This window comes from Carassius auratus, unplaced genomic scaffold (genome assembly GCF_003368295.1).
Source record: "Carassius auratus strain Wakin unplaced genomic scaffold, ASM336829v1 scaf_tig00025400, whole genome shotgun sequence".
In the NCBI taxonomy this organism is placed as follows: Eukaryota; Metazoa; Chordata; class Actinopteri; order Cypriniformes; family Cyprinidae; genus Carassius; species Carassius auratus.
In genome coordinates this window covers 143457-153286 of record NW_020525415.1, presented here as the reverse complement: position 1 = coordinate 153286, position 9830 = coordinate 143457, and the positions used below count along the sequence as shown (strand labels likewise).

At 34.3% G+C, this 9830-nt stretch overlaps 1 pseudogene; it reads right to left on the bottom strand.

Moving 5' to 3' along the window:
* Positions 1-344: 344 nt before the first annotated feature.
* Positions 345-9830, bottom strand: part of LOC113078345 (solute carrier family 12 member 5-like) — a 120388-nt pseudogene continuing 110902 nt past the window's right edge.

Below are 9830 nucleotides of genomic sequence, written 5' to 3'. Positions count from 1 at the left end.
TGTGATACTTTTTTATTTTCAGGATTCTTTGATGAACAGAAAAGTACTGCATTTATTCCGAATAGAAACATTTGTAACATTAGGAATATATTTAAAATCACATTTGATAAATTGAATGTATAATTTCTGGTTAAAAGCATTAATTTCTTTCATTAAAAATAAAGTCGTTTCCCATAATGCAATGCACTCGATGTTGCCATCTAAAAACAAATGTTATTTTAAAATCTGTCTTGACCCATTATTTTTTTGGACTACCAAACTGGAATAAAAATGAATAATAACCATAATTTTCTAAAGGAAGACAACAAAAAAACAAAAAAACAAACAAACAATGATCAGGATACAGTTCTCGTCGCCGCTCCTGTTTTTGGGCGGTCCGGGCATGTTGAGTAGGACTAGTCTGGCCTCCTGGGATTTCTTTACGATAACTTCATTGAGTCTGAGTGCAGTGTGCATGCGCCTCAAATTGGACTGGTTTCTAAACACAAAACCATCAAGCGTAAGCTCATAAACATTCATCAACATCAGTGTGAACGTGCATCGCTGACAGAGATACTCACAGATTTTCCCACTCTCTGTGGCATGACAAAAAAGGAATGAAAGACGAGTGTAAAAGCATGCAATGCAAAACTGAACCTGAATTCAAACATGTTTTTAAATCAAGTGATTGTTTGGTGCATGCTGCACTCACGGTTTCATGTTGAAGAGGTCTTTGATGGCCTCTGGTGTCGTGGCTCCTATAGGTTTGGCTTGCTCTCCATCACACTTGGCTTCGGTCCATGTCATCTGAACAGCCGTGCCGGGGGTCTCTGCATCTGCGCTGGGGGACTGCGGTGTGGCCGGGGTCGGTGGGTTGGTACTCTGGTCATGAATGAGCTGTTCCTGTTGGGATGTGGACACAGGGACAGACTGAGAGGGCAGGACCGGCACAAACGCACATATGGAGAATGTCAGGGCGAAAGAGAAGGAAAAGAAAACATTAATGTTCAGATTAAAAGAGTTCAAAAATTAAAATAATTTTAAATAGATAAATCATAAATTATGATGTAAAAATAATAAACGATCAAATTAAATAATCACAATAATGATAACAAATGAGATTAGGATTACAATCACTATAAAAATGACGACGCTTTATAATTAATATTATATAATAAATCATTATTAAATTAAAAATTACTAATAAAAATAAAATGTATTGATGATTACTTTCATTTTAATTATATTTCATTTTTGAGATTACAATCACAAACTGACAATGCTTTATATTGGATAATGGTTACACTTTAGAACACATTCACAGTTAATTTTCCCTCCATGAACTGCTAATTTGCTGTTTATTAATAGTTTGTAAGATAGTTGTTAAGTAGAAATAAAATATGACATTCATATTTGCTTTATAAGTACTAATAAACAGCTACGAATATGCATGCTAATAAGCAGCTAGTTAATAATAAGAATTGGTCCTTACCAAAATAATTAATAAATATAACATGACAAGTAATTTATTTATTGACAGATTATTTTCATTTTAATTATATTTCATTGTTTTGACTTCTGGAATTAAAGAATTAAAAGACAAGTTATGAAACTAAATAAAACTGCCATATTAAAATTAAATGTATGCTCAATAAAATAAGAAATAAATGTAGAATAATATATATAAATAAAAATAATAAATAATGATACAATTAAATAATTAAAATAAAATAAAATAAAATTTATTATAACTAAAAATATTTAAAATAAAGGACTTTTGAGAGAGAGAGAGAGAGAGAGAGAGAAAGAGAGAGAGAGAGAGAGAGAGCGCTGGATTCTGCCGTGTCCATTACTCTGAAAGGCATCACATAAACACTGATATCAGACCAAACGCTGAAGCTGAGATCACAGCATCAACACGAGCGATGTGGCTGTTATTGCCATGTAAGATGAATGCTGGCTCGGTCCGTCCTGCTGTACCTCCTCTTCTGGTTTCTCCTCTTTTTTGCAGGCCACCGGTTCCTCAGTCACAGTCAGATGGGTCGTGACAGCGGCCGGGTTCTTACGGCGAATCGACCCGCGAGAACTGTCAGTGATGCTCTGTATCTGAAGGGAGAGGAACGATGGTAATAATAATGAGAGGCCCCGCCCACATGCAGTGATGTCATGCATAATAAGAGCCAACATCCAGCCTTGTTGTTATTTTGCATTATATACTGTGATGTAATATTATTACATTAAAGAGATATTTTCCATAAAGTACAATACTGAAGTTAAAGTATTTTTACTCATTAGTATGAAAAGTATCCAAGCCAAACATAAACATTGCCGGGTTTAAACGAATCGAATGATTTTGACATTAACTTTGCTGCACGGCTTGGTAAAGTAGCATGTGTAGTCTTAAGCAGATGTTGTACCTCACGTTCACGCTCAGTTTTGGTGAGGTTGATCTGCTTCAGGATCTGAGATCTCTGCTCCATCATCAGGGTCTTCTCATATGTGTACGCGGAGATATCGCTCTCATGCTGAAGATACAGTTTAAAATTAAGTTAAAAATTATATTGCATTATATATATAAAAAATATGACATTTTTACAATTTGGAACAGCCTTTACTGAATATTTTAACAATTTAAAAGAATTATACATATATAAATGTGTGTGTGTGTGTGTGTGTGTGTGGACTGTATTCTTAGTTATTTAATTCTAAAACTAAGTTATTAATAAGTCTTAATGTAATTCTAAATTATTAATTTAAACTCAAATTTATTTTCACACACACATCCAAATAAAAATAATTTTTGAGTAAATTTTTGGCCAATATTTAGACTCCATTGTTGTCAAACATTTTCAATCAGTAAACGGCAATAAATTGGATTTGATCATTTGAAAAATTATAGCAAATATTATAAAATGTTACACTAGATGTTTAACACAGCATCAGTTTTTGCCCAACTTTTAAAATATTTATTTCAATATTAAATATTAGGGCCGGGACTCGATTAAAAAAAATAATCTAATTAATTAGAGGCTTTGTTATTAATTAATCGAAATTAATCGCATTTTAATCGCATATAAATATTTGACCTGAGAACAGTGAGAAGTAATTTTTTTTCACATGGATTTTATAGTATACCATTGAATAATGACTGAATACATAAGCTTAAGCAACAAAATATTGTTTATTTTTGTTCAACCAAGTCTAGCAGACCAGTGCAATTTTTGCCATGAAGTGTAGTAATAGCATATTTAGAAACAATTTAGAAATAGTACATTTCAGAAATTCAGGAAGCTTATAGGTGCTGGAACCTTCTGTAAAGTGTTTTTTAAGTAAAACACAATACTGTCAATTACATTCAGAACATTGGAAACACTGACTATTAGAAAACATCTCTCTGTTGCTTCAGAGGCCATAACATACTAAGTCCAACTCTTAATAACCTTGGCCAAAACAATAAAGAGTTCAACATAAACTGTTGCACCAACAAAATAATACATAGTTCAACATAAAGTGTAAACTCCACGCTAGCTGCTATATGTTTTGCGTTGAGGTGATACTTGAGGCTCGATGTGCTGCTGCGGTGATATGCGAACGCTAGTTGGTGCTTCAGTATAATCGGTCCCGCCGAAACTCATCCAGTGAGAAACGTTCCGCGGTGCAAAAATAAGTTATTAAAAATGCAGGATTTTTTTTCTGTAATTAATTAATCTTAGTTAACGCGTTATTTTTTGTGTAATTAATTAATCTCAATTAACGCGTTAAAGTCCCGGCCCTATTAAATATATATAACCCTGGTTCATTTCAGACCTCGATCACCTCACTTTCATTTCTCAAGAAGATTACGATTTTCAACTTCAACTCAAATGTCATCCGGTCCCTCTCTCTAACCTGCGTTTGAGCACGAGTAGTACAAGTGAGTGCATTACCATCTCCACCACCTCCACTGCGGCGTCTATGCGCAGGTGATACAGGAAGGTGGTCAGGTCCTTCTTCATCTGGATGCTGTTATCGTCCATCTGGGCCACAGTGAAGATGCGCATCTTGCACTTCCTCCAAACCTGCAGAACATCATCCACAGATATCCACATGTGAGCTGCAGTGACCTAGCTACACGTCATTCTGAGAGAAATGAAGCGTTAAGGCGTGCACCTTGTGCTGGCGGAGGAGGAAGGGCAGCAGCATCAGCATGCCTCCATCATGAACGATCCACCAGACGTCAATGTGACCCTCTGTGAAACGCTCTCCGTTTGACGGGAAGGCAGAGATGTTTTGGGCACCATCAGGGCTTTACTGGCAGCAGTGGTTTCTCTTACCAGCTCTGTAATGAAGACACGTTTATATTTCTTACTTACACTTATGATATATTATTTTTACTGATTTGAGACTTTTCTTTGTTGGGTGTTTTATAATGTGAAGTTGTTTTTGCACTGATTTCAGACTTATCATTCATTTCTTATGCATAATCTAGTTTTTTCAGCTTGTATCCATTAAGTTCCAAATACAAAGAAATTTAAATTCTTAGTCGAATTAAATATAAATACGAAGTATTACATACAATTAATAATATTTAATAAAAAACTATATATTTTACTTCTTGTTGTTTAATATTTGAAATTAAATTAAATTAAATTATTAAATTAAATTAAAAATATTTAACAATACGAAGTAAAATATACTTTTTTTTTATTCAATATTATTAATTGTATTTAACTCTTTGGATTTATATTTAATTCTACAAGGATCTATGAAGACTATTTTTCCATCGCTGATCCAAAAGTAAACAGGAAATTTGCTGGTCAAAACTTTAAATAGATTAATTGTGTACGATAAGACCAAGAGAAAATAAATAGATATATAATTAGGAATATATGTATATTGACTTACAATTATAGGAAAAACTGAATATTATAATTCAAATAATAGTTTAAATAAAAATTATAATTAATTTATATAAATGTGAATCTATTTTGTATGTGTTAATATAAATAAATGTACACTAATAAATATGCATATTGACATATGTAACAATAACTGAATAAAATAAATCTGAGCAGAATTGCAGGATATAAACTCAGAATTGTGAGGAACAAACTGAGAACATTTTGAGATGGTAACACAATTCTATTTGTGAATTTTTTTATACCTCACTTTTTTCCCTATTATTTTTCCTTATTTATATCTCACAATTAGATTTTATTTATATTCCACTATTCTCAAAGCTGCAAAAAAGTGTGATTAGTGAAATATGAACTAAATAAATAACTAGAATTATCCAACTAATCAAGTCTTTCAGGCTTATTTGAAAACTTTTTGAGGAAAGTAAAGCTTCAATGGTTGTTAATCTTCATCAATCATCAACCTTTAGAAATGTCTCTCACCGATGAAGTTCCTCCAGCTCCTGATGATCCTCGGCCTGTTTCCAGTTGCGTGGCCAGGAGGCCAGAACAGTATTGTGCTGAAGACCTCCCAAACCTCCGGCCTGGACCAAATGTGACGTGGCATCCCTCATGTTAGAAGAGATGACCACCTGACAGAAACCCTTCACCTTCTCCGCCTCCATGAGCTTCCTCAGAGACTTTGAGACACAAAACAAATAGGGAAATGACATTATATCCCAAATAAATGTCATAATTAAGTTCCAACGTATGCTGTCTAAGTAGTTCTCTAGCCTTGTTGTGTCTTTGTTTGTGTCTTTGTCACCTGTTCGGCCTGCTGTCCTTGAGGATGGTTTTTCCAGGTAGGTTCCCTCCAGCGCTGTGCCCACGATGGTCAGACCCTTCCCAGCCTTCAGCTGATTGGTCAGAGACAGCAAACGCGGCTGCTCCACGTTCAGCTCAGAGTCCATGCTGACCAGGACTAAAATCTGAGGCCTGACGAGAACCAAAGCAGGAGGAAATAGTGGCCAAAATGTGAAGAAGATAATGCTATAAATACCTGACATTTAAAATTCAGCATAAATATGCAGAAATATAAATCTAGTAAATATATATATATATATATATATAAATAATTAAAATATATTAATATTTTAGAAACCTATATAGAAATATCTTCACTTGTGTTCTGAAGATGAACGAAGGTCTTACGGGTTTGGAACGACAGGAGGGCGAGTAATTAATGACAGAATTCAAATCTTTAGGTGAACTAACACCTTAATTAAAAGTTATTTGAACTTTTTGATCTTAAGATCAGTGTTTAACATTTTAGTAATTTGTGTTATGTTTTTTTTTTATTTATATTAAGCTTTAATTAAATTTTTATTCCATTCTTTGTTTTACTCATTTTTATTTATTTATTTATTTTTTTCTATTTCTATTTTCATTCCAGTTAGCTGACAAGAAAACATTAAAAAGTTTAGTTTTTGATATATTATTTAAATTTAATTTAATGTGAGATTTAAATTTTATTTCAGCCTTTTTCTGTTGATGAAAATATGTGAACACACACACACACACACAAACTATTATATATATATATATATATATATATATATATATATATATATATATATATATATATATATATATATATATAAATGATGTATACATTATATATATATAAATGATGCAATTTAGCCTATTGCACTTGATGAAAATTAATATATATTATATATATATATATATATATATGTATGTATGTATATGAATATATAATAAATACACACACACACAAACACACACACACACACACACACACACCACAAGATGTATATATTCTTACACACACAAACTAGTAATATACATATTTAATGATACAATTATGTACTGTATTTTTAATACAATTATTTAAAATTATATATATATATATTTATGTATTTGCACTCACCTCCAGTTCTTGGTGTGCGGTGGTCCCTCTTCCAGCCTCATGAGGGCGAAGCGGGCCGCGCTGAGAGACACACCTCGTATACCATCACCCCATTCCTTTTCCGCCCTGTCAGCACACACACACACACACACACACACACACACACGTCTTTTTCAAAAACTCTGTGCATGTCTATGTTTATTATCAGAGTCAATTCCAAGTCAGCATGCTCCTGTTTTTCAAATAAAACCAAATAATTCACTCGTAAGATGAAATCAAATGCACAAATATATTTGATGAAGTCCTCGTACATGAAGTATAGATTTTGCTCTACTGAGGAAATTAGCAAATATCCTGCAATTTTTTCTGACTTTAAAGTATACTGCCGTATCAAACTTACTGATGAAGAAACCTGGTCTAACATCATTAATCATAAATAACAGCTAGTCTGATCTGAAGAGTACATTGTTTTGTTTTTCGTTGCTGCTCATGCTTTTGTCTGTAGAATATTGTATTTATATTGTGTTGCATGCTATATTTCGGATTGCATGCATTTCCTTGATGCCATCTGTCAACCTGAACAAAGCACCTTGTGCTGGGTACTGTATCCCACAATGCAATGCACACGATTTGACTTTGCATTTTGACAAAAAAACAAACATTTTTTGAATAATATTTGTTTAAAATGATGACTATGACACATGCATACTGTTATTTAAATAGCTTCTGTTTTAAGTACACAGTATAGCCTGTTTAGACCAGAGTAAGTATTCAAATCAGCACAGAATACATAATCCTGCACCACTTTTCTCGTCCTCTTTAATTTCCGGCGACAGACGGGGGGGGGGCCACGTTCGGCATGACTCTGGAAGTGTTTCCAATGGAAAGGCACTAAACTAATCAAACCCTGGAGCAGACTTCAGCTGTTCTTGGCCGGCTGGATTACGAGGGATCCTGAGAGGTCACATGCCCAAAACTCAATTCTAATCCATCGTCTTGGTTTCCAGCTCCCCCTCGACTCCGGGTCACAATCCACTTACTTAGCCCCCTCGACCGGTCAATCCACTACCCTCGAAACTCTATATACTTGTAGATACAGCCGGCGATTCCCATGGCAACAATGGCATAGTACCAAGAACAGATGAACATGAGCGAGAGACAGAGGCTCATGCGAGGAAGGATAGAGTCCTGTTGGAAAACATGAAGGCAAACATTAGTGTACAAATATGAGTGAAGCCACAGCAAACGGCAAGACTGGAGCTCACCAGTGGTAGAACTTGAATCGCGGTCTCCAGTTGGGCGTTCTGAGCAGAGTCTGGACAGCACAGGCCAGATTTACAAACATGTAACACATGAGGAAAAACCTGCAGCCGCACGAGAGAAACAAACACAGACATGTCAATACACAGAAACTGATACCCGGGACTATGTCTCAGATGTTTGGACCCCTAAACCACACTTAAAAATGTCTGAATGTGATTGTCTCAAAAAAGAGATTGTTACAAATATTGAACTAAATAACATTTATATATATATAAAAACATACTTTTCAAGCCAAAAAAAAAAAAAAAGGGCTCCATACTAAAATATTTTTAAAATCATTGATTCAGTATTACTGTTAACAAAACCTAAGGCTTAAACTGATAAAAATCAGTTGGGTTAATAAGTAACCAAATAAATATATTTTTATTTTTTTATATAATATTATAGTATTTAATATTATTTTGAACTAGCTTTTGTTTTCATATTTTCCATTTCGTTTTGATATTAATTCTGTTATATATTAGTTATGTTTGTTATATATATATATACACAAACACAGCATAATTTTATTAAAAGTTAATAGTATTAATAGTTTTCATTTTAATTTTATTTTCACATTTCTGTTATTTAATTTAGTTTTTATTTCAGTCTTAGCTTTAGTAATATACAGTAATATAAAATATAAATATATGAAAATTAATAAAATATAAATATATTAAAATTTTAGCGTCCTTGTCTTTCTTTAACTTTATTTTTGCAAAACCACTCAATTGACGTCTTTCCATTTTGATTCATTTTCTGTAGCCGTTAAAAAAATGACACATTTGCGTATTTGTTGTGGACCAACTCAACTCTGACAGATTAGGAATGGAAGGGGGGGACTGATAATGGTCATTATTTATTTATAATTTATTATTATTATTGTTGTTAAGTTAGTGTTCATAAACAAGTTATGTATGGTCTTTCAAGAATTTCAAGTTTATAATAAAACAATTTATGAAAAATATTTTTTAAAGCTTGTGTCATGTGGTGCCCCCCTAGTTGTTGTGAATGGTTGGTGCCCCCGGGCACTGGCCCAAGTGGCCTTATGGATAATCCAGCTCTGTTTCTAATGCTCCTGGATATATGGATGGCCTCTTACATGGAGAGAATCGGAGCGACGTTATCCAGAGAAGCGATGAGAATTCCACTCTCACAGATGCATGCGGTCAGGAGCAACGCCCAGGTGGGCTCCCCGTTTGCTTTTCCATGACCAAACACCTGCAACACACACACACACACACACACACACACACACACAGGTAAAAACAAGGTCAGTGCTGGCAGCTCTTGGCCAGAGTCAGCTGCAATGTGAATCTGACTTTATGCTGAAAGTCAAAGGCTAAAGACTAAACATTATGTGTGCACGCTCACCCTGAGGAACGGCACGATACCGTCTCGTGCAATGGCCTGTAGGAGACGCGGAGCACCTGTCAAACTCTGAAGCCCTGCACCACAGGTGGAGAAGAAGGAACCGATGACGATGACCCAAGGTGAAGGCCACGCCAGTGTCCCGATCACCAGATTCCCCCTGACCGCCTCCCCAAACCTGAAACACACAAACATACACAAAGAATTATGCTACCTCTCACTAGTTTGGGGTTTTACTCAGCAGCATTTATAATATTACAAACTATTTCTATTTCAAATAAATTTCTATTTTTTTCCATTTTCTGTTCATCAAAGAATCCTGAAGAATAAAAATGTTTCTTGAGCAGCAAATCATCATATTAGAATGATCATGT